Genomic DNA, 24,246 nt, shown 5'->3' with positions numbered 1-24,246 from the left:
GAGGAGAAGGAATTTAATTTCACTGTCACCCTCTGAGCTAGCAAGATGATTCATCAGTTTGTTTATGTACTGAAGGCTGCCAGTGAGGAGCATGCTTTGGTAAGGGGCACTAAAATGGGTGATGATTTCATTTGGCAGCACCTAACGCTGACTGTTTACATTGGCACTTACTCTTTTAGGCAGCTGTGTAGACTACGCAACGTAAGAAATGGGCATGAAATTATTACCATAAATTGTCTTCAAAGAATTGTCTTGATTCCTGATTGTCTTAAAATATATAAACACATTTTACCACAATGATTTTTCCCATTTCAAGGGATACCCGATATACAAGGGACGTTTTGCCTTCATATGGCAGTAAAACCAAAACCACTATGGCTCTTGCCAAACTTGTTCAAAGTTTACATGGATTTGTTTGGACAAATGTGGTGGAAAATTATATCCAATGTTTTGGGTACTGGCCCATGCACCTCCTTACATCTCAACAGTGCCTCTTCCAGCTTTTAATGCAGACTTCTAAATGAAGTTTGTTTTTATTTGGATTACAATATTTAAAAAATAGACTATATGAAATATAGAATGTCATTTTGGCTCTGTAAAATGTAGCTCTTCCTGATTTTTTTTTTTTTCCCCCTAATTGGAATCAGTAGCTAGTGATATCTGCTCTGCTTTTCTTGGATGCTGCTGTTTTAGGGTTAGCTATTGCCTGTAAGAACAATTGCTCCTCACATGCTATTGAAATAGATCATCTTGTGATAGAGCTAGAGATGACACAATGCTATACTGAAGGTGTCTGGTACAGTGGCAAAAAACATGGGGCTTGTCCTGCCTCACTACCAACTTCATTAAATTTCTGTGTGGTGGGTAGCTGAGTGAAATCAATAGGGTATTCTGCTAGACTTTTTAATGGACTATGATATATGTTATTGACAAGAATTATATAGTAATGGAGAGGTTCCCATTTCCCTTGAAGTTTCAGTATTACACAGGAGGAGAAGGGAAAATAACCTAAAAAAACTAAAAGATTATTTTGAAAGATTACATTATTTTGCACATCTATAAACTAATAAAATTTCAGTATTTTTCAATATCATTGGAAGTAATCACAACAGAAATATTTTGCCAGAAGGAAAGTTTGCAGACAGCAAGTTAAAAGACATTTGCTTGGTTGTCTTTGGCAATCCTGGTATTTAAATCTGGGGTTCCAGGACTGTTGATACGTACAGGACTCTTAACAGGAGTTATAAGCGGAGATCGATAGTTATTCCTACAGCAGGTCACCAGGCACGTAACTTTTACTGAAGTGGAAGGCTCAGTGCTTTTGACCTCTCTCCCACCTCAGCAAATAAATCTGAGGCTAGGGCAGGCATATCACAGGTCTCAGGCTGGGGTCTTTCTAGAAATTCTCCCATTAAGTAGACACCCTTGAGGAAAGAATTAATTCATTTAACCTGGTTTGGTACTGTGTTTGCATATGAAGCATGAGCACACCTCTGACTGGCTGCCTTCACAGAGGATTTGGGCTCCGCTCTGCTTCCTGGGTTAAATGTTTGGTACACTTGTGGGTAAAATCTGATAGGGAAAGTTAAGTAGGTGTCATTAGAGGTGTTCTAAAATTCAGGAGACTTATCCTCTGATTGGGAAATTTTCCCTCCTGAAAGTCCCACCTTCCTTCTGATGATCTGTTTGAGAGCCAGGAGACTCTGCTACTCGGTAGCAAAAAGGCAAAGTAATTATAGGGTGCTTCACCTAGAGAATGAGAATTCAAATCTCTCCAACCTCTGCTGTAAGTTCAGGGGTTGAGCATACCTGTGCTTCTACCATTTCTGTACAGGTAAGGGGGAACCATGCCTTAGCTGAGTGACATCTTTCTTTTGGTTCATTTTGGAAACCAATCGTCATAAACTCGGCTGCGTAAGGACACCCGTCGTACCTGTCACACATTTACAGAGTGATGGTTGTTCTGATACCACTGGCTATTTCGAAATGACCCAGGAACGGACCAGCGGAGCCCCGCTGAGTGAAGCGCCACAGGGCTGCGCCCCGCGACAGACCCCAAAGGTGGGACGGGAACAAAACGCCCCATACGAATTGCGGGGTACCTCGGATCTCCCTCGGCAGTATGTCTCGGGATGCTTTCCCGGCAGGCCTGCGATACCGTGAGGCGTGAGGAGCAGGAGGAGCAGCTGGGGACCGCCGAGGGGAGCGCGGCGCCGCAGCCCCCCGCGCCCAGCAGAGGGCGCTGCCGGCCCGGCTTCGCCGCCGGGCTGGGGCCCGGCTGCCGCAGCGGGACAGCCGGGAGGGCAGCGCGGGCGGCTGTTGCGAGCTCCTACAGCCGTTTTAGAAACGCCTACAGCCGTTTTGTGAACACCTCTCACAACAGCTGTAGGTGCGTAAACATGCTTGACGCTTTTGAGAAGACGCAGCTATTTTTTACCTGCGGAAAATCAGGAAAATCTGTAATACACCCGTTATTTTTTCATATTCAGGATATACATAAGGAGAAATCTGGGCACCCAGAAATTAGTTTCCGATGAAGAAAAAAATATTGAAACATTACAACTCAGAAGGATCTTTAGATACAGGTTAGATGAGATGCTATTTAGAAAGACCCTTCTTGGGAGGATTATCATGATTGGGTTTTGCGTAAAATTAATTGCCACGCGTGAATTTTGTACACGTTCGTGACTGAAGATGGACTGTCCAAAAAAGGCATTACATTTCAATAGCTTAATTTTTTTCCCTCTGATGTATTTCTCCCCTTCAGCCGAGAACTTTTATTCTTGTTCAACTGCAGGGACACACTGGGCAGAAGACATAAACGACTTCCCCTTCTCCCTTTTATTTTTCCCCAAATCACCTATTTCTTTGTTTTCTACTGTGGTTTTGGCATTTTTGGGGGAAGGAGGGAGTGAAGAAGGAGGGGCCTTTTTCTTGGAGTTGGACACCCAGAAGTTATTTTCTTAGTTGGATTATCAGGACTTGTGAAAAATACCTTCAGGCCACAGCAACACGCAGTCTCCCGATTTAACAGCCCCCCTTCGTGTCCTGGGTACTTTCTGCCGCCAGCTGCCCCAGGCCAGCACTGCCGTGTGCCTCCACAGGGAGGGTGGAAGGATGCCTGGGCCATGCCTGACAGCCTCCCTGCTCCTGTCTCGCTGAGCTCCCTGTGACAAGGGGCATCCTCTGCCTGCACGTCACCAGAGGCCTGGGATACAAGCCACGTAGATTATACATCTCCTTTCCACTTTTTGGGTCATGTCCAAAGCTTGGAACCTAGCACAGGTATTTCTAAACCCTCTTCCTTAAACATCTCAAACTGCAGAGAGGAAAATAAATCCGGTTTATGACCGGGTGCTTCTTCTGCTACAGATGTGTTTTTTACCGTGCTTCTCCAGTGTTGCTCTGAACTTTGTGTCATAAATACCTACATATAAAAAACCCACAGAAACCTCTGGGTACATTTATATTATTTATCTATTCTTTGATTCCTTAATATGAAATAAACTGAATCAACCATTTAGGTTTAGTTTTCTATGCTTAAAAAAATAATGAAATATGACAGTTTATGGCTTTTCTCCTCTGGATGGCAGTAACTCCTGCTTAAACATTCATGACCCGTGACTGCAATATCCCGCAGCAAGGGATTTCCTTTTCTTTGTCGGCGTGCTATCCAAAAGAAACATTTAATTTCATTCATTCTATGTTTTTTCAAATCTAAATTTGAAAGCGAAGTAAGCTTTCAAATAAGGGATCTGTTTAATGTAAAAATCTAATTGCATGAGTTCTATGTATAAAAACAGAACAGGAATCAGAAGAAAGGAATTGATGCTGGGTATTTGTATCTGATTACATGTTTCATAAAAATTAACGAATGTTGCTGAGAAAATCGAATTCCTTGACATTAAGCAATGAAGCAATACCAAAGATACAGAAACGTCGTGACCTGAGATTGTACCAGAACATCTGCCCCTTTAAAATGTTCTCATTGTAACAGAGCACATCTGGATTTCTTGACTGTTCATTACAACATGAAGTTTTAAAACAGAAAATACATCTAGTGAAGGTGATTTCCAAACACCCACTGTACAGCCACATAAGTTAGTTTAAACAAGAGGTATGAGGGGGAATTAAGCCGCCCTCCCTCCACATCTGACCAAATAACATTTTTTCAGTAACAAAGCTACATTTATGTGTAGGACTCTGGTCTTCTCACCAGCCAGGACTAGCTCTATTGCCTTGTTTTACTGCTGGTGAAAACGATGCAGTTCAGAGCAACAGTTTCCAAAGATGAGTGCCTATATTTATACAGCTAAATCCATGCTTTGGGGGCGACCCAAGTCCTTTGATACCTTCCCACTGACTCTGGCCAGCTGAGGTCTGTCCTTCAGACCCAGAGCAGCCAGCCTGATTTCTGGAGTGCTGCGAGGGCAGTGCTCCCAGCTCCTGGCTCAGCAACAGCAAACGGTGCCTCTGTTTCATAATATATATTATTCTATCAGGGAGAAAGTAACTGATTCTATGTGTGCATTCAGTTCTTGGTCTATGGGCTGGGATGGCCAATGGGGATCTAAGAGTGTTTTTTTGAGAAGTGGGTGTTTTCTACCAAGAGCTTAATGCTGCCAACTCCTTTGAAAACCTTATCGGTTTTCAAATGGAGAAAAAAAACTTGGCTCCTAGAACTGAGAAAAACATTTCTGCCCATATCTTTTCCAGTGGAAAAAACAAATTTGGCAAATTTGGCAAGTTTACACTAATTTGTCCAGAATTAGGACATTATTTACATTTTCCCTCCAAACTGTTAGTGAGGGAAGCAAAACAGTTTTGTGGTAAACAAGCTGATCCCATAAAAGGTCCTACCTAAGCACTGGAAGTCCTCTGTGGTGTTAGAAACATCAGCTCAGCACTGGAAACGCTGAGCTTTGGGAAGGCATGGTGTCTCCTGAGTTTCTTCGACAGACAGGGGAGCAAACTTTGTTACTGTCCTCCTGGAAAAAGAGTGGCACCTACTTGCTGACAGGAATCCAGCTCCACAGTGCAGAAGGAAACAGAGAATCACTGGCATACCATCTTGACCTAGCCTGCTTTATTGTCCTGGTAATTTTCTTGAGGACCATAGCAGAGGTGCTCAAGAAGCTTTCAAGACTGAAGATATCAGTGGGAGATAAACTGCAAATTACTGCAAGCTATTGCCCTGGCCTCTTTTTTTTGAATGTCAGGAAACCTGAAAAAGGATAATGTGGATGCAGCTAAGAAGGTGATACTACAGCTTGCCACAAAGCTGAGCTTTCAGCCTTTCAAAAGACAAATAAAAGTAGATAAATCATTTGTTGCACTGGTGTTACTGTAGGCCCATACCTTTGAGATTCCCTGATTTGCTGCAAAATTTTCTCTGAAGACTTCATTAAGTTCTGGCTCTGGCACCAATTTGTCAGCAAAAGATAAAGCACTTTGAGGAGCCGTCCCAAAAGGTTCCACCTTAGCACATTTGTGAAGGCCTGTTGCTGCTCATGCTGACTTCTGAGCTCAGGAGGAAAAGAAAAAAAAAAAAAAAAGATGGAAACCCCCCTCACCCCAAACAAGCAGAGAGAAAATACATGACTGATGGCATGTAGAAGTTCTTTTCTGTCCTATTTAACATAGTGCGCTCTCTCCACTTCAGTGTGTGAGTTTGCCTCTGTTCACCATGGTAGCAGGTAAAAGAACAGACATAGTAAAAAATATTAAATGGATTAAATGGTCAGCTGCAGATTTATTTTTACTGTATAATTTTCTAAGTATAAGCTTTGTCCAGGATGTGGGAAGAAGGTTTCTGCCATATAACACTGGGCTACCAAATACCTCAGCTCTCTCAAGCTGCCCGATGAGCAATTTGAGCAGCATTCTGCATGGCCTCTTTTTGAAAAAGATGTAATTCATAAACCTCCCCTTTCCCTTAGCTCCAGACAATGTCTCTACCCATTTCCTAAATGGTGATATGTACACATGGCATAGTAGAAATACAGACAGAACACATGCAGCAATGCATATGTTTTAAAAATTCTATTCTTCATCTCCCTGATATACTAAAGTGGAGGCTGATGGAAAACAAAGATGCTTTCCTGTGTGGTGCAGGGTGCCACTGTGACAGCCGAGGTCAGCAGAAGAGAAAGCATGCAGAACACTTCAGGCTGAGGTCCAAAATAGAGAGATTTCAAGTTTATTGTGAGGACAGAAGAGCACTGTGCGCTTGAATTTCCAGCTGTTGGCACTATTAACTATACCCAGTTAGTCAGAAGGTTAGGTTATAGCTAGCTCAGTTTGAAAGGAGATTTCAGAGAGATTAAAAATTCCTGTTCATTACAAGCTCCTAAATTAAGTGAAACTCTCTGAAAGATTGGTTTATTTCTGAATCCTGAATCGCTCTTTAAATTATGATCAGAGGATATGGTCATTTTGTATTCTAATTTAGAAACACATGTACGGGATTTGTGCTAGCACGCCTAATGTCCGAAGTTACAGAACTGCCAATAGTTTGTCAAGAAAAACACTCACTCTGGACTTATTTTAAAATAAAGAAAAACAATTAAAAAATCTGTTGGGGACAGCAGCCCTGTCTCCCAGACTAGAGATGTTTTGCAACCCTAGGAGCTCAAATGTAACTGCAAGATGACCTGCACTGTGTGCAAGGAATGTGATGTTTCTCTGAAATGCCTCCTTCTATTTCCCCAAACTAATTAGCAGGAGCAGCCTTCCAGGGCCTTACAACAGGACATAAGCTTTCCTGCTTTCTCATGCAAAAGCAGTGGTAGGAGTGGACCTTACAGCACAGCCTTCCTGAAATGAGGGCACGATTGCCCTTTTGGTGCTGGGGTAACAGTAGCATTCCTTCTAGAACATGCTTTCTGCTAGCTGCTGCATGAAGTTCTCTGCAATGATGTCATGCAAATGGACAGTACAAATAAAATTCATCATAGCTACCACTACTTTCAGGTTTGTTTCACCTGAGCAAGGTCTTGTTGGCTTGTCTTTCTGTGTAGCATCAACTGCTGATTTGACCTGCAGGAAATCAAAGGAAAAAAACTTTCTCTGCGTGGGATATACACTTGTTTTTAAAAGAGCTCTTGTATAAAAAACCCCTATGCTTTCTGGGTTGCTGGAGTTGCCTGAGGCAGACTTGTCATTGTTGATAATACATTAAGCACAATACATCAGCATGCCACAGAAAAAGATTTCTCAGGATCGGCTATGCCCTTTGTACAGCAGTAAGCAAGAATGACTAAGGTATAAAAGGGCATACTGTGGTGAAGCATTTTTGTGAGTGAGGATTACAAAGGCAGAGAAGACACATATAAAACTAATGCTTTCTGCAAGCCATGAAGAAGTTAGAAAGAAAAGAAGTATAAAGGGGAAAGCAATCAAAGGCAAATACAGAGAACAGGCACACATCCAGAAAATCACCTGTACAACAGGGCTGGCTGCTGGGAAAACCGTGAGCAATCCAGAAGAAAGAATCCTTTTTTCATGTGATGGCACAGCTGGCTGCAGAGATGGGGTCAGATCAACATCCATGGGCTCCCTCCTGCTGACACTGCTGAATCTGAAGAACTTATTGCAGAACAATCTGAGCAATACCTTGAATCTTGACACCCAGTTTCACACAATTAAACCACAGCAGTTCAGTGGTCAGGGACTGTAAGGGAAAAGAAAGGACAAAGTCAATTTGCAGGAAGCATACGTCCTATGATAGATGTCCAAGTTATATTTAAACTGATTTATAAACTGGTTTCTTTGTAAATCAGCAGTATACAATACCTCCCCCTGCTGCTAGCCTCCCCAGTTGTACTGTGTGTACCTGCACTTTCCACCTGATTTGATTTCCTCTGCTCTGTCCCCTGCTGCACTCTATGGACCTTGCTAAGGTTGCAAAGGATCTTCAAAGTTACAAAATTTTCTCTGATATAATCGAGTTGTAGTGATACTTTTTGATGCAACTCTATTTGTAAGCCCAAATATTCCACTGTTCTTGCTTGTTACAGCCAACTTTTCACAACTGAGACAGATGTATTTGATAAAACAAAAAACCCCATGAAAATTAAAATCAGGCCTTTTCATACTCTCCTTTGCTTCAAGGGACACAGAAAAACTGAAAAGCATTGAGATGATAATGGACTTTTGCATTGCATAATGTAATTATTCTGTTAGCAACAGACTGGCTGTTCAATAAAGCAAAGACATGAGGATACAAACCCTTGCATGGGAAAACATGCTCAGATTCTTTGAATGTGTAAAGTTTGCACTGGAATTTACCAAAATCTATTTAACTCATTCCTGGTGATTTTGGAAGGCTGACCAGAATGCCTTTATATAACTTCTTCAAGGCAGCAAAGCTTCACGCATTTGGGGGTAATCAATACATCCTCTCCTCCTTTTCACATCTTTTACATCTTTACAAAATTACTTATCCCAGTATCGTTCTAATCAAATTTTAAAAGCATGTGATTGCTCAGATTTCCAGTGTGGCAATGTCCCCTCAATGATCTCTCCTCCTCAGATGGGTGGACATAACAGGGCGTTTTGAATTGCACCCAGATGGCCAAAGTCTCGTGAAACCATTTCAAAGGCCAAACATTGCCAAGGTGTGTAGTTCTTGGCTAAGGGGAGGCGCCTGCCTTTAGTAACCATTTAATTTAAGGGTGTAAGGACTGCTATGGCAATCCGATGTGATCCATCAAAACCCTTCTGAAAGGTATCTGTGAGCTAATCTGCATTTTACAAAGCAGCTGCAAAAAGAAGCAGTGATGCTAAATCACGGATCAGCAAGCCATTAGTGTATCTAGCACACAATTTCTTAGATTTTCTCCAAGCTTAAAGGTTTTCATTTGGTCATCTTTCTTGGCAGTATAGAGCAAAGAATGTCATTTTTGCACGAATTAAAGAAATACTCCCTTTTGATTGATGGAAGTTGTTTGCTGCATAAGGAATTGAAGCAAATGACATAGAATCCTAGAATCGTTTAGGCTGGAAAAGACCTTTAAGATCATCAAGTCCAACCATTAACATAGCACTGCCAAGTCCACCACCAAACCATGTCCCTACGTGCCACATCTACAGGTCTTTTAAATACCTCCAGGGATGGGGACTCCACCACTTCCCTGGGAAGCCTGTTCCAAAGCTTGACAACCCTTTCGGTGAAGAAATTTTTCCTAATATCCAATCTAAACCTCTCCTGGTGCAACTTGAGGACGTTTTCTCTTGTCCTATCACTTGTTACTTGGGAAAAGAGACTGACAGCCACCTTGCTACAACCTCCTCTCAGGTAGTTGTAGAGAGCGATAAGGTCTCCCCTCAGCCTCCTTTTCTCCAGGCTAAACACCCCCCATTCCCTCAGCTGCTCCTTTGCCACCTTTGCTGTCCTTCTCTGGACATGCTCCAGCACCTCAATGTCTTTCCTGTAGTGAGGGGCCCAAAGCTGAACACAGTATTCGAGGTGCGGCCTCACCAGTGCCGAGTACAGGGGAACAATCACTTCCCTGGTCCTGCTGGCCACACTATTTCTGATACAGGCCAGGATGCCGTTGGCCTTCTTGGCCACCTGGGCACACTGCTGGCTCATGTTCAGCCAGCTGTTGACCAACACCCCCAGGTCCTTTTCCTCCAGACAGCTTTCCAGCCACTCTTCCCCAAGCCTGTAGCATTGCATGGGGTGGTTGTGACCCAAGTGCAGCACCTGACACTTAGCCTTGATTTGCTAAATAAGAATTTGCTTAATAAGAATTAACACAGGAGTTTTTATAAAAAATAAAGGATTGTCTTTGATTTCATATCCTTAAATAGCACTAATCAAAAGTATCTAGTGGCTAAATAAAATAATAATAATAATAATAATCATCATCCTCCTCCTCCTCCTCATCATCCCTGAGTGTGGTCCCCTGCTGAGGCCTTGGATCAGTCATACCATTTGGGAAGAGATAATTGCAGTTGAACATTATGCCCAAGACTTGTCCCCACTTCACTTCTGATGGCCTGTTTTCCTCTGTTGTTGGCCTCAGAATCTGAATGACATGGTTCACTGCAGATAGCACCTGAAAGGCCTTCAAAGGACTGCATGTCTGCGCATGGAAAATAAAGCAGCTTAAAGCACTCTGACTTGCTCACATGACCAGAACAGATATAGAGGGGGAAAAAAACTCTCTCTGACCCAGCATTTCCTTTGCTGCATCTGTTTGTCACTGTGTGATGGGCATGAATAGCAGGAGATGACAGAGTGTTGATTTCAAGCTTTAAAACTTAACTCTGCAGAGGCTGCTTCAACAGGTGAGTGAAATGAAGAAAGAATGGGGCTCTTTTCATATTAATAAATCTAGCTGAATTGTGAGCATTCTTGAAAGTGTGTGAAGCTTTGATAAGAGTTTTATCAATCAAGCATGTATTACATCAACTGGCTGCTATACTGGCCCTCTGATCAGCTGGTTTTCCTAGCAACAGTACCTTGACAATAAGCTCACATCTATTGAGGAAGCACGTCACTGTCAGTGGAGACGGCGTTACAGTAATTCATGCTTGAGACCAGGTATAAAGGACAACCAGGTCCCAGGTTTAAATATGTTCAGATGCTGGGAGAACTGAGGATCTTTTAAAAATCCTGTTCAGTGCAAACTTCAGTTCTGCACATCTGAGAGTCCCTCCATCTTCATGAGAAAGAATATGTATTTAATAAGTCCGTTGGGGAGTCAACAGAAATAACTGTTAATAATTAAACACCAACCTGTGAGAAATGTCCTCTCCCGATGTGTTTTTAATACAACACATAATTAAGTTTTAACAAGGTTTATGTAGCTCTATAAGGACTTTGCATAAAAGCTTTAGTGGGAATGCAGAGGACAGAACTTCTAATCTAGAAAAGAGAAAAGGGTCCATGAATATAGTTTCTTTTGTTACAATGAGACTGAGTTTGCAATATCTTGGATTAAACCGGGACAGACTTTGAGAGGCTGGAAAGATCTGAGAATACTGAGAGACTTCAAGCATTCAGTTTTTCATCAGTGGCAATATTAAAATCCCTGGGTAAGATTGTTCTTTGTCTTGTACTCATATAAATAAGGACTAATTCCACTTAGGAAATGCAATAGCTTGATTTAAAGGGAATTATTTCTGACTATGGAAAGTGGTAAAAGAATATTTCTCACACTGAAAATAAAAGCCAGCCTGCCCATAGAACAGTAACATACACTGCAATCCATATCTGTGCACCTCCTCTGAAAGAAATCTGATGTTTTTTCCTGAAGCTATTCTGGGATAATTGTATCTTTGTCCATTATAAATTCACATATATTTTTATAAGCAAAGCAAGAGTCCCATTGGCGCCGTTAGAAATAATCCTTTAAGAGATTTCCAAAGATATGTCTTGCTTAACTTTAACAGGCAGTTAACTAAACACTCTACAGAAATTTTATTTTTCCTCATAAGCAACGATAGATCCCTGTAAATGTAAAGTAAGTCATACACAATCAAATATGCTGGCATAAAAGTAGTCATGCTCTCACTCCTATAAAAAGTAAATAAATGGTGCCAATAAAGACATGCCAACATGTAAGAATAAACCTTTTGTTTTAAAGCATATATAACCAAAGAACATTTTATAAGGTTTTAAAATTCATTAAGACTCAGGCCTTGGCTGTTTGGAAGTCTTTCTCAGTGACTGTATCACCAGAAGGCTGTTTGGGGTGAATTCTGCATTTTCATGTATAGAGGCCACAAATTAATGAAATAGCTCAGTTTACTTGAAATTGGGTATTATTTTTACTAAGTTGTCATAGAGAGAGAGTAGAAATAAATTTGTCCTGGTCTATCCTTTCCTTGCAACCCTATCCAGTGTAACTAGCACTAGGGAAGACATGTTTTTCCACCTACATCCTGTGCTTCTTTTTGCTGTCTTGGGCTCACTCCAGGAGGGTAGGGGACTTTCATAAGTCTTCTGATATACTGCACCTGGACTTCTTATGGACTTGACGAATGTAATGGCTAACGTGTTTGCACTTATCTGCCAAACAAATGAGTATTTTTTCACCTAAAAAGTGTTAAAACATTTCATTGCACTAGAAAGCTGTCATATGAAATTTATATGACAGCTGTTACAGTGGAAGTGTCACAGGAATTAACATAGGAACATCTCAGTAGCCCATCTAAAGTGATATTCTCTCTCTCTATGCAGTTAGCCACAAACATTTCAAAAAGGAGGCAGGAAGTAATCAGGATATGTGCTAAAAATGAACAAAAATATTTGGATCCACATACAAACTTTCCCAGACAGCACTGGATTCCAGATTTTCACTACAATCGTCTTTGTGTTCTAACGCTAAGAACAGTGCAGTCATGCACAGAGGACATCTCCTCCTTGCTTACATGCTCATGCATAAACATTTTCTATACTTTACAGTAAGCATACTTTACAAGGTAACTAAGGGCTTGCGGATCCCTCCTTTACAGTACAGTAAACTTGCATGTGATACACCCCAGTCATTCCAAGTCACTGAAATGTTCAAACTGCAATGCCCCTTACAGCTGGGCTTGTTCTAGGAGATAACTGACTACCTTACAGAACGAGTCTTGCCCTTTTTCTGAAGACTTTTCAAATGGGCAAAGCTGTCTGGGGCAATATACGTGTAAGATGAGAGAGACCAGCATCATCACTTGCAAAGGAGGATACAGGACAGAAAGGTGCTTCTGCACCTTAAATTTAACTGAACAAAATGCAAGTTTAGGCTGTCTCTCTTACAGTTAGACTCTGTTATATGATACGTTCTTTCAAGGTGCCTGTTTATACTAAGTCTAAATGTACAGTATCAGGATTTAATTCTGGAACAGACTTATACTTCCCATGTAATAAAAATGACTTGTATCAGTCAAAATATCAGAAAAAGTGTGTATACTATGTAATACCTAAATGGATTTGCCAAATCATCTGAAGGATGATAATTAATAGAGAAAAAGTGGATGTATTGCCTTTAGTAGAGAGTTCATTAACTTACAAGTTAAGCAACAGTTGTTTCAGCAAATCAAACAAACGCCATGGATGATTCTTCCAATTTTTGACCATCTGCATCACTCTGGAATATTCACATAAAAATGACATATTTGAAAAGTTGTGGGTTGTTTTTTTTTTTAACAGAAACATTTAATTCTCATTCACAGTTTGCTGTGAACGAAAACTTCAACACTTCTAAGAAATTATAAAAGAAAGTGGTGAGCACATAAGGTTCTGGCTGCATCTGTTAGGGAGCAGAAAAAAATCACAGAACCCTGGAAATCTGGGGAGGGGAACAGGAAAATTGGAGGAAAAGGCTGTATCACAGGGACAAGCCAAGGCAGCATGGTGCACTAGCAGCCCTGCCATTGGGAGGCCGCAGACGCTCCCTATGAAAGAGTTCAAGCTGCCTTGGAAGAGATTGGTAGTGATACACAGCTCCTATTAGCACCCCAACTGCTGGTGCTGGGCTGGATGTTCAAAGGGAAGGTCCCCTCAACACATCATGGAACTGATGCTACGTGGAGTAAGTGGGTTGCACTGATCACACAATGGGCTCGCATAGGAAACCCCAGTCATCAAGGAATTTTAGAATTGATCACGGACTGTCCAGAAGGCAAAGATTTTGTAATGCCACCAGAGTAGGAGGTAATGCATGCTGAATAGGCCCCAGTGTATAAAGAAGTGCTTATCCCAAGTTAAGGATTTTTCAGTTTCCCATGCTCTGCCAGTGAGCAGGTGCACAAGAAGCTGGGAGGGAGCATAGCCTGGACAGCTGACCCAAACTAGCCAAAGGGATATTCCATACATACCATAGAATGTCATGCTCAGTATATAGACCTGGGGGAGTTGGCTGGCAGTGGCAGTATCTGGCTGTATCCAGATACCACAGAGTGGGGATACTGGCTGTATCCCAGTGCTTGTAACCGTGAAGCACAAGCACTTATTCCAATAAAGCTCAGAGTGCCTTATAATGACATAATAAGTAAAGCATGGGCTATACCTTCCTAGTAAAATATTTCAGAAAACTCCACTGAATGTTTTCGTCCTGAAATACTTTTTTCAGCTTCTCTAGGCGAAGAGAATGATCTAAGCTAATATATCTCACTACCACTAACAGAAAGCGTAACATGTTGCTTAGCCTGCAGTGCATTAATAGTATCTGGTATCCAACTGATATAAGGCAACTAATATTTCTCATATGATAGAACCCCATGGCTCAATTGTGAGATTCCGGATTAAAAGATTTACAGAGCATATAATCATTATAATACTCTCTTACCTAGATTCCAGGGCTTCCTCCATGGTTTCAGTGATAGTATTTCTGTCTCTGGTATTAATTGATAGTATGTTCACTGATTGGAGCTGTGAAAATTTCTTGTTGCCCTATTTAGCAAAGACAGATTTTAGATATTTTAGAAAACAGTAATATATGGTTGCTTGGTAAGGGATAAGTTGATTTATTCATCTAAGTTTTGCAGGATGGCTATGTATAATGGTCTCTTATTTTGACACATGGAGCTGTAAAAGGACTGACTGTTGGGCTCTGGAGCATTTCTTTTCTGCCTGGGTATTCTCTGCAGTGCTAAAATCTGATAATGTATTGTTATATGTTAATCCACATTGTGAGCTTTTCTGAAATAATCTAGCCCTGTTGGTTTTGACCTTTTTCAATTTTCAAGCCTCTAAATGTTTTCCAATAAGATTATGAACCCTCTCTGCATTCTGAATTTAAGCTAATTTAAGCCTTGCTTTCCTTTGTTACTTCTCAGGGATTGCTTGGGAATGGTCCCTTTGCAGTGGCTGCAGGCCAGAGGTTGAAAACCACATGTAATTTTATGGCCAAAGTCACAACTAGAGTACTTGGCATAATTCCACTGATTTAAAAGGAAAAATCCTTTGATAGCATCAGTTAGAATAATGGCTAGTTTATTGTACATTAGTGAGGAACTTCCCCTGGCTTTAGTCCTCCTCTATAGCTTTCACTGTGAATAAGATTGAGCTCCATTTCAGTGTAATTATATCTCCTTTGGGAAATATTCCTTACTTACTACCCAGACTAGAACACATTGAAGAGCCCAAGAGGAATCTCAAAAACTTTTTACATGGGAAAACTCATCAGAAAATTCTTAAAATTGTATTTTATTCTTGGTCTCAGATGTGTCCTAGATGTCTAATTTTTAAGGCTGCTCTTCAGTCACTACCTTTTATCTCAGTGGTGTAGTGTAACATATGCACAACTCTAATGTAAGCTACACAGTTAATAACATAAATTTTGCTTGGCTTCTTGGATCAAGTAGTTCTACTGTTAAAGTCTTGAGCAAGGTATCAATGTCTCTGAATACAGTTACACTGATTCACATCAGATGATCATATGTCCAATTATTTTAAGATGCTTGAGGTTCTTCATGAGTGCACAGGAAATAATGTTGCTGTTTCTTCTGAAAAAGAAAAGCTCAAACAGGAAGGTAGATACTAAGAAAAGTAACAATTAGGTCTGAAATGTTAATAACTGGATATATTTTCTGAAGATAGTTAAAAGTATTTACATTTAAAAGACAAGACAATCTCTGAAAAATTAAGAGAAAAATGGAAAATTGTCTTTTATGCTGTTACTGCCTAGCTCACTTTGCAGCTCCATCACATGACAGTGAATAACTAAAGAAAACTATTATTATGCAAACCACTCCAGCACAAAAGGGTATTACATATCATACAAAAGGGGATTTCTTTAACAAGCACAGAACATTCAGTGTTTAGGGTTTGCAGTTGAAATTCATGGCCTTGCTCGCCAATATTATCATGCAGCTGGGTATTATGCTATTGCTTTACTCTGAGGAGAAAAAAATCACAATAAAGATATTCAAATGGCTTCATATTAAACTGTTGTATTCTCTTATGTTGCAATATCAGTTTTAATGATTTTTGGCATCTCTTCTCTAGCACAAAGGTCATAATAGACACTAGCCACAGAGAATTTGATTGCAAACAGAAAATGCCAAAACTGCACATCTTTTGATTTAAAAAATTATCAATGGAAAAAAGTGTTAGGCATTATTTCAGTGTTGAAAATTTGATAGGATTGATAAAAGTATTTTTCTCTTATTTAACAGCTATGAGACAGAAGTCCATTTTTCTGTAGAGAAGGCTTCTGACAATCTCTTCTATTGGTGCTGTAAAACAAGGGTTTATAATTTTAATTTTAATTCTAATTTTTTTAATCTTTCCAGAATTTTTCTCCTATTTAAATAAAAGCAAAATCAGCTGACCCAAAACACTCCTCATGAATAAAAGATTAAATGTAGTCTCAGAAATCTTAAGCTCTTCATGACATGACTATTCAAACACTAATTTGGACAAGTAAATTACATCAGTCTTTACAGGGTTAGGTGCTTCCTGCTTCTTCTGTATGCAGTCTTTAGTCATATGACTATTGTGAACCATCCTACCAAGCATCAATGATTTTTCTAAAATTCTTTTAAAGGAATGTTTTGTAGAAAACAATAACAAGTCACATAGTACAAGTCAAATGGTTTCAGAGGAACAACTTAAAGTTTTTTTCATTTGCATATCTCACATTTCTTTCTCTGGCTCTTAGATACATACATCTCTGGGTTTCTCCAGCCATGTTTTAAAGTTCTTATTTCTGGTTTTGTTTTCTGTTTGTCCCTGAGTTGCCTGAGCATTGCCATCATAGAGGGCTGAAAGATGTGTACTCAGTGGTGAAATGTACTGAAAAACAGGAATGGCACAAAATGAACATTTTTGTAGGGGGAAAAAAAAGAAAAAAAGGCTATGAAATGGTTCCTTGGCTTGGATTAGTACAGAAGCCAGTCTCAGACACTGAACACACTATGGCATCCAAACACTAAAGTCACACTATCCCCGTGTATACAATAGAGTTAGCAATAGAAAAGAGAGTTTCGGAAAGCTGTATAGCAATGAACATACAATTTGAACATACCTTCATTTCCTTTACAGGAATTGAAAGTACAGGAGATGCTACAAAATACTGTCCCAATGTAAATTGCTTATACATAACTGTTCTTTGTGCTACTTGTTCATTTAATTATAAAGAAACAAATTCCTACCTTCTTATTCCAAATTTTTAATTACTATGCCTTGTCAGGTATGTTAGGAAAAGTAGTGGTGAAAGAAACCTAATCTCAACTGATGTATTTAAATATATACAAGAATCAATGTTGAGACAGATGTTAGCAGTTGCGTACCATTTTGGTCATAACTTGTGTATATATAATCAGTTATTTAAATTTACTACAAATGATTAAGCATTCTGATTTTCTTTCTTCTGCTGTTTCCTCCACTACAAGTTAATAAAAAATATAGTTCCAAACTTGTGTGTCAAACATACATCAAGAATAGATATGTGCATTTTATGGTAATCGATGTGTCTGGTCCTTATGCTCTCTGCATCACTGCAACCTGATTAACTGAGGTTTTAGATTTCAGAAACTGAAGGAAGCAAATCTGTGGGATCAGCAGTACAGCTCTGTAGGTAATGTAGTATTTCCCAAAATACTGTGTGCAGCAACAGGGCACAATAATATAGACCTTTTAAGAGAGGCAGACGTTATTATCCCCATTTTATTGAAGGAAAGATTTGGTCGCAGATGCTTGAAGAAGTTCAAGGTATAAAGCACATCTTTGCACTGCCATACCTACTGTACCACCACGTGGAAAGCTTGCACTGCTTTGATGATTTTGATGACTGAAAAATTTTCTCTGGTTGGAAGACTGTTAGGAGACGAGCCATCCTGACAGTTTTGTTTACTGGCTTTAGTGGAATGTAAAAGTATATATCTGTCTGTGGTGGCTCAGAATCCTCCTAGGGAAATACTGGTTTGCTAAGTTTCTTGTTGCTCTACTTCCACTGTGCCACTCATACGATTAGGAGAGCAGGAATTTTGTCCAAGAGGGGAACTGGTTGGAAAGCTGTGTTTCCATTCAGAAGGGAATTCTGACACACTGAAATCTGTTTTCTTTCACTGAGGAAAAGGTCTGAAACCTCAGAATTTCCAATAACAAAAGCATATCCTAAAAATTTGAGTCAAAGTAACCTAAAGGCTTCATTTGACTATTCAAATGATATAATTCTATGTGAACAGTGGAACTGCATAATTTGTGGTGCCCTGATATTATTTGTACCTATAACAGTCCTGCAAAAATAACTTTCCCTTTGAATTCACATAAACATTTCTTTACATTATGCTGTACTTCTTAAAAAAGCAATAACATCAGAAAGTCAAGCTTTGACTTTGTACTAGTGACGCTAGGACAAATGGTACTACTGACCACTTTGTACAAGTAGCACTTGTAGCAGCTCAGAGAAAATGTCTACAGGAGCATAATTGCCCATCTTTCTTCATGGATTACTGAGTCATCTCCAAAATATTTATCAAACGATCACTTTCAGGATTAATATTTTGGTTGTGATACAACATCTTCCTCCTCATGCTCAACATTCCCAGTTCACTCTACTTAACTATTGTCCTATCCACATTTCCTGAAGGAGAGAAGGAACAGATCTACTGGGGGTTGTGCTTCCTCTGCCCTCTGCACTATTGTGTATGGTACAAGCTTCTGAACTTGTGACATTAGCGACGCTGTGTAGAACATCCTATTAGACTAGCTGGATAGTGCCCGATACAGTCTTGTATAAATACTAGTTCACCCATGCTTCCATTTAAGTATGATATGTTTTTTGCACTTAGCAGCCTTTCTTCTTTCTTTTTTTTTTTTTTTTTTTAATTCTCGACTTTTCTGGAATAACCAGGAAAACAATACAAAATGAAGAAAATGCACTAAATGAGACATACTAATTGCTGGCTGTGATTAATTAGTAATTATAAGCCCCCCCCCAGCCTTAATTTCTAGTAATTTACTTGCATGAATTCAATAAAATCAGACAAATTTCAAAATACCTTAATCGTTGCTATTTTAATTGACCAATGAGCTTGTCTGTTGTCATTGCTTCCAAAAACGTACATTTCTTAAACTGAGAAGGGACACAGTAGGATCCTGATATTTAGATTGATAAGGAACCAGAAGCCTAACCAAAAACCTGTAGACGATATAAAAAAATACTTAGTCTTCATTGCCTATGTTTTACTTTCAGGCTCCCAAATGAATTGCTCTGATTTACCCGGCTGTAGCAAAGGAGAGGATTTATTGCTGTTTTCAAGCATTCATCAGTTCTAATGACAGAAAGCCAGTCAGGCCCTATGGCAGAGTCTTGACCATTTGCAAAACTATAGCGTGATGGCTTTCTAAGGAATTAAGTCACAGAGGCTTAATGGCATTAGAGTCCTGGATATCCCTGGTAGAAGCTAAGAAGTGAGCTTCTCATGCTGCACTGGAAGACTTGCACTTCTGCCTCATGCAGCCTCATTGTGAGGCCACATGCTCTTACTGCTCCCCTTTAAAATGGATCTGCCTGACTTATTTTTGCCTCAAAATATCGTTCAAAAAACTTCTTTAGATCTTCTAGGCCATATTATTAAAAATTCTTGCATGTCCTCTGTTAATTGTTGTAAGTTCTGCTGAAATGTGAGGGTCAATTCTTACAAAACAGTATTTGCAATTACTGTACTACAACATAAAATTGATCATAAGCTTAAAACCAGGGCACATAAGCGAACTGCATAGTTTTTCCTTCAGTTAAACTATCAGCATGGCTTCAGAACAAGGTTTTAAAATAGCATTATCTAAAAAAATAACAATGTTACGAATCACCACTTCTTACAAGACCTTTAGAGGTTCTCCCTTTTGCTGTTTGTAAATCCTTAGTCTTTGCATTAAAATTTTCTCAGACAGGAAAACAATAACAATTGATTTACATGGACAAAAGCAGCTTTTCTCAGTTTTCAGTCCAGCTTCCTCTGAGATCTCATTGACCTCCAAAGTTCAACTTCTTCCAAGAAAATTTTCTTTGGGATTAATAGCCTTCAGCATCAAATCATTGAGTGCTATAGCCATTACCAGTGCTATAACTAAGGTTGTATCAGCATTTCCACACAAACTCTTATTTTCAGAGATTTCTAGCTTGGCTACAAAAATATAGTTTTATCCTGAAACTTGGCAAAACAAGCTCAGTCTGGGAGTGATTTTACTTTTTATTTTGAGAAATTGGCTCAACTCTGTGGGTGTTTTTAGACTAAAGTTCTGAATGGAACCTTCACTTGCTATCTACATCCCATTGGAGCCTTGGAGAAATCCCAGCCTGACTTTCTAAGAGTGCAGATCCACTTCTGATAAATTACGGAAAGGCAATGTAAAAGGGTGTTTTAAAAATGGTTATTCCCTATGTAAAAGATTCTCAAATTGGTTCTAGTCACTGCTTCTCAGTAACACATTTTAATCACTTGAAATTTATAATATTTTTCAGAAGATTTTAGCCAGCCAGACTAACACGTGAGACCAACAAAGTGCCCTGCAGTAACAGAGGGGTCTGAATGTTTCTGTTAGCATCTTCACTCAGAGTAACTGAGGAGCCTGCTGGCCCTTCATCAGTTGGCAGTGCTGATGGATTGGGGGATGAAAACCCTGTGTAGAGGAGCCCAAGAAAACCTGAGGTGAGGAGTTTGGGGAACTGCAGCCTCCTGCCTCTTCAGGACTCATGACAGTTCCCTGGTGGCTAGGGCTGGGTGCCAGGAGGGACAGATGAGGGAGAGGAGGAGGCAGGCACCTTTCTCTCCAGCATCCTGAAATAAAATCTTCACCAAAATTAAAGATGCTTAGATCAAAACCAGCAGAAGTACTTACATGCTCTGCTTTGCACAAGCCCCTTCAGAAGAGGTTCAGAGGCACCAGCTGGAGGGAAAGATGACAGAGAGATGCCATGGAGTTTCCAGTTTCCTTTGTAGGTAATTCTTGTAAAGGGATGACTTGGTCCTGAGTCATTGCCACTGGAGGTGGGAATACAAACATGACACAATATGCAAACATGTTCAAGGCTACAGGCTACAAATGTAATTGCTTCAAAGAAAAATGTACTCACCTAAGATGATGACCCAGTGCAATACAATGGTTTCCATGACTACTCATTCATCCCACAATGGAAATTTGAACAAACCAGAGACAACACCCTGCCCCCAACTCCCCCAAAATTGGTCACAAAACTAAAAAAGTCCCGTCAGTCTTTCCTCAGAAGTATAGGACAATTCCTAATGCCTGTGTCCAGCAGCAGGACAACTATTTCACTTAGCCAATACAAATTATATTTTATCAATCACTTGCCATATGAAGGAAAAGGCCAAGACACCCTCTAGACTATTCCCTTGTTTCAGACATGTCAGTATGTCAGTGACTACCACAGTTGCTCCTGCAATCCAGACGGATCACCCTTAAATTCATTCTGTTCTGTTTTCAAGCAGAAATGTATTGGTCCCCAACAACAGCAAGGCAACATCCTCTGAAAACGGGGCACTAAGTAAACACACAGAATCAACAGTGCCGCATCCGAGTAGGAAATACCAACCTTCATATCTTTGGGAGTGCTCCATTTGAATCTGATCCAGAAATCTTGTTTGGGAGCAGCTCATTATAACTAGACAGATTCAGTCCAAACTCTGAAACTTCTTTTGAAGGCATAATGGCAGGGGAACCTCACAGATGGGATTAGAAGGAAGATAATGAGGTAGCTTTGCAGATGTCTAAAGAAGCTCTTTCCAAATGTAAGGAATGGCATGGGATAAAGCTTGAAACTGAGTGACTGAAAATCTAAGAAGTAGATGGAGGAGGCTGGCATCATGGGCTAATCAGTGAAAGAAGTGATTTCTTGATCCTGAATGAGAGATGATAGGTAGGATGAGGTGAAGCTACGAATGGCTTTGAAAGTGAAGACAAGCTGCTTATATCTGATAGAAAAGGAGTGTTATATATTTGACAGTCAAAGTGATGGGCTAGGAAAATGATCTCTGCAGTGCTATGCTGTATAGAACCATGCCGGCAAAACTGCATTTTTCAAAAGCAGAGGAATGGATATTGCAGTAACCAACAGATCCTGGTGATAATTTACATATATATTAATTCTTGCATAATAATCATCACTGAGTAAGTTCTATAACACATTTCCATAAAGACAATTATTTTTAACGATTTTTTTGAAACTTACACTGAAGCATGTTGCATGGGGAAGTGGGCACTTTGTTGCATATTTCTAGTAAGATTGTTTCAGGTCAGCATTTTCACTGCAACATCCTTGTAAAATTTCTAGTTTTATAAAAGAAAAAACTTACATACTTAACTAAAAATCCTTTTTACATGCATCTTTTTTTTGTTGTTTTGTTTTTGGCTAAAGCTTTTCATTTCAATACAATACCTGAGGGCATTCAGTGCTCATATCCATGGCAATTACATAATGTCTTAGCTGGTGGTCTTGGTTTATTCCTCTCTGGGCTCTGGTAGAAGGAGAGAGGTTGTCCATTACAACTTGGAGACGACTCTGGAAAGTCAGTATGCTGGATAACACAGCCATCAAGTCACTAAACATACCACCTCCTAGACATACAGATTTAACAGCACTTCTCCACTTTGTTTGGAATGGTATTACACTACAGTGGTTCTGGCTGTAATACATAAGAAATTCATTTTATTCCCTATTGTATCATATCCTTCATTTCCCCCATGCAGAGACTGACTGCTGCATACACATTCTTCCAGGGCAAGGCTCTTCCTATTAATAGACAACTTGGCTTCACACGCTGAGATGAACAAACGAGGTTTCAAGTGCCTGCCTAAATTAAGTGGACCATATGTCATAAGTTATAGTATCCTGTTAGTAAAGAATAAAATAAAGCAAGATTGAGAGGAAAAATAGCTTCCTACCATTAGCTGACCTCTCAGACTCAAATTTTCAAACATGTTTATTTAAGTGTGCTTAGAACTATTTACTTATTCTGTGCATCATACGAAGTTACGCACATTTCTAATGTATTCTTAATGGGGGTGCTGTCTCAGGAATAGAACTTCTGAGCATTACCATAACACAAATATTAAGGTACCAATTCTGATTTATTTTTTTTTTCCTCCCCTGGAACTGCCTTCAAATTGTGGCCAGATTCACGTTTTTCTGCTTTGGCTTTCCAACTTGTAAAAACTGGAATACAGTTGTTTACTATTTATTTAGTGTCCTGTGATTGTAGGATATTGCAAACTTTCCTTTGCTAATGTAAAAAACACTAGTGGATAAATGTTATCTTTTTTTAAGCAAATTATATGAATTACTATTATTGTTTAACCAGCCCATCTCTGCTGTGCAGTTGAAAGAAATGTGCTCTTTCAGACTCTTTGAGTGGTTATATAATCAGCATTCCTCACAAATATCTGACTCATTAGAGCTAGCAATCATATTTTCCTGGCAAGTCGTCCAGTGCTAGGTGCAGAGTCAGAGAACTAGAAAATATAAAAATCAGCATTTCCATTTACTTCCTCCCACTCATCCCATGCATTTCTACTGTATTTTTTTCCTTCTTTGCTTTGTCTTTCTCTAAATATCTCTTGAAAAGTAACATTGCCAGATCTTTTCATTCAGGTTAGGGAATGGATAAGACCATGGTCAGCTGACAGGCATACATGCTTGCACTTTCTTAGGTTTTTAGGATGTGCCATTCTGTACTTCCAGTATAAGTCCAACTTCAATTCCCCTTATGATCCAAATTGGCAGTCAGAGGTTTATGTTGGTATGAAAAACAGAAAAGGAAGAAATTCTATAGCTAACATAACTTACAACTTCATTGTTTTCTTCTTACACTACTTGTGACCAAAAGCAGCAGAATAAAAGATTTAGTGTCTCAAACGAAAGAGAAATATTTTTGTAGAAGAAAATCTTTGGAGAAAAAAAATTTGTTGGGAGTGAGGAGGAATTTTGTGTGCGTATTTTAACCAGTGATCATTTGGCTGCCTTATGAATACTGAATATTGCCTGCAGTTCAGATACTCGAAAAGCAGAAATTAATAAAATGTAACAAATAAAAGCCACACGTGGGGAAAAAATAACTTTACAATCAATTATTCACCTTTACAATTACTATAGACACTCCTCACCTTTCTTTTCTACTTAATTTAGTTAGTAACATAGACTCAAAGATGATGTCTAAAGTTAAAAGAGAACAGCAGCTACGGTAATAGGGAATAAGGCTGATTTTAATCAACAGCAAAAGTTATGCAATACAAAGCTCTATGATGTGGCACACTATCCTAGAGAAAACAATCCATGGCCC

General features: G+C 39.6%; 1 long non-coding RNA gene across 5 annotated transcripts in view; it reads right to left on the bottom strand.

The window, feature by feature from the left end:
• Positions 1 to 619: 619 nt before the first annotated feature.
• Positions 620 to 24,246, bottom strand: part of LOC128148329 (uncharacterized) — a 77,101-nt gene continuing 53,474 nt past the window's right edge. For 2 of the 5 annotated variants that reach the window (XR_008237256.1, XR_008237257.1), the window contains exons 2-5: positions 20,789 to 20,931; positions 14,289 to 14,392; positions 7,441 to 7,672; positions 4,006 to 7,038 (exon numbers count right to left, since the gene is read on the bottom strand). This is a non-coding gene — a long non-coding RNA (uncharacterized LOC128148329). Of the gene's footprint in view, positions 2,438 to 4,005; positions 7,039 to 7,440; positions 7,673 to 13,010; positions 13,089 to 14,288; positions 14,393 to 20,788; positions 20,932 to 24,246 lie in introns of those variants that run through there. The other 3 variants (XR_008237258.1, XR_008237260.1, XR_008237259.1) reach the window with 3 other exon arrangements.

The sequence above is a fragment of the Harpia harpyja genome, chromosome 11 (assembly GCF_026419915.1).
Source record: "Harpia harpyja isolate bHarHar1 chromosome 11, bHarHar1 primary haplotype, whole genome shotgun sequence".
Classification (NCBI taxonomy): Eukaryota; Metazoa; Chordata; class Aves; order Accipitriformes; family Accipitridae; genus Harpia; species Harpia harpyja.
This window is presented reverse-complemented; position numbering and strand designations above follow the sequence as displayed.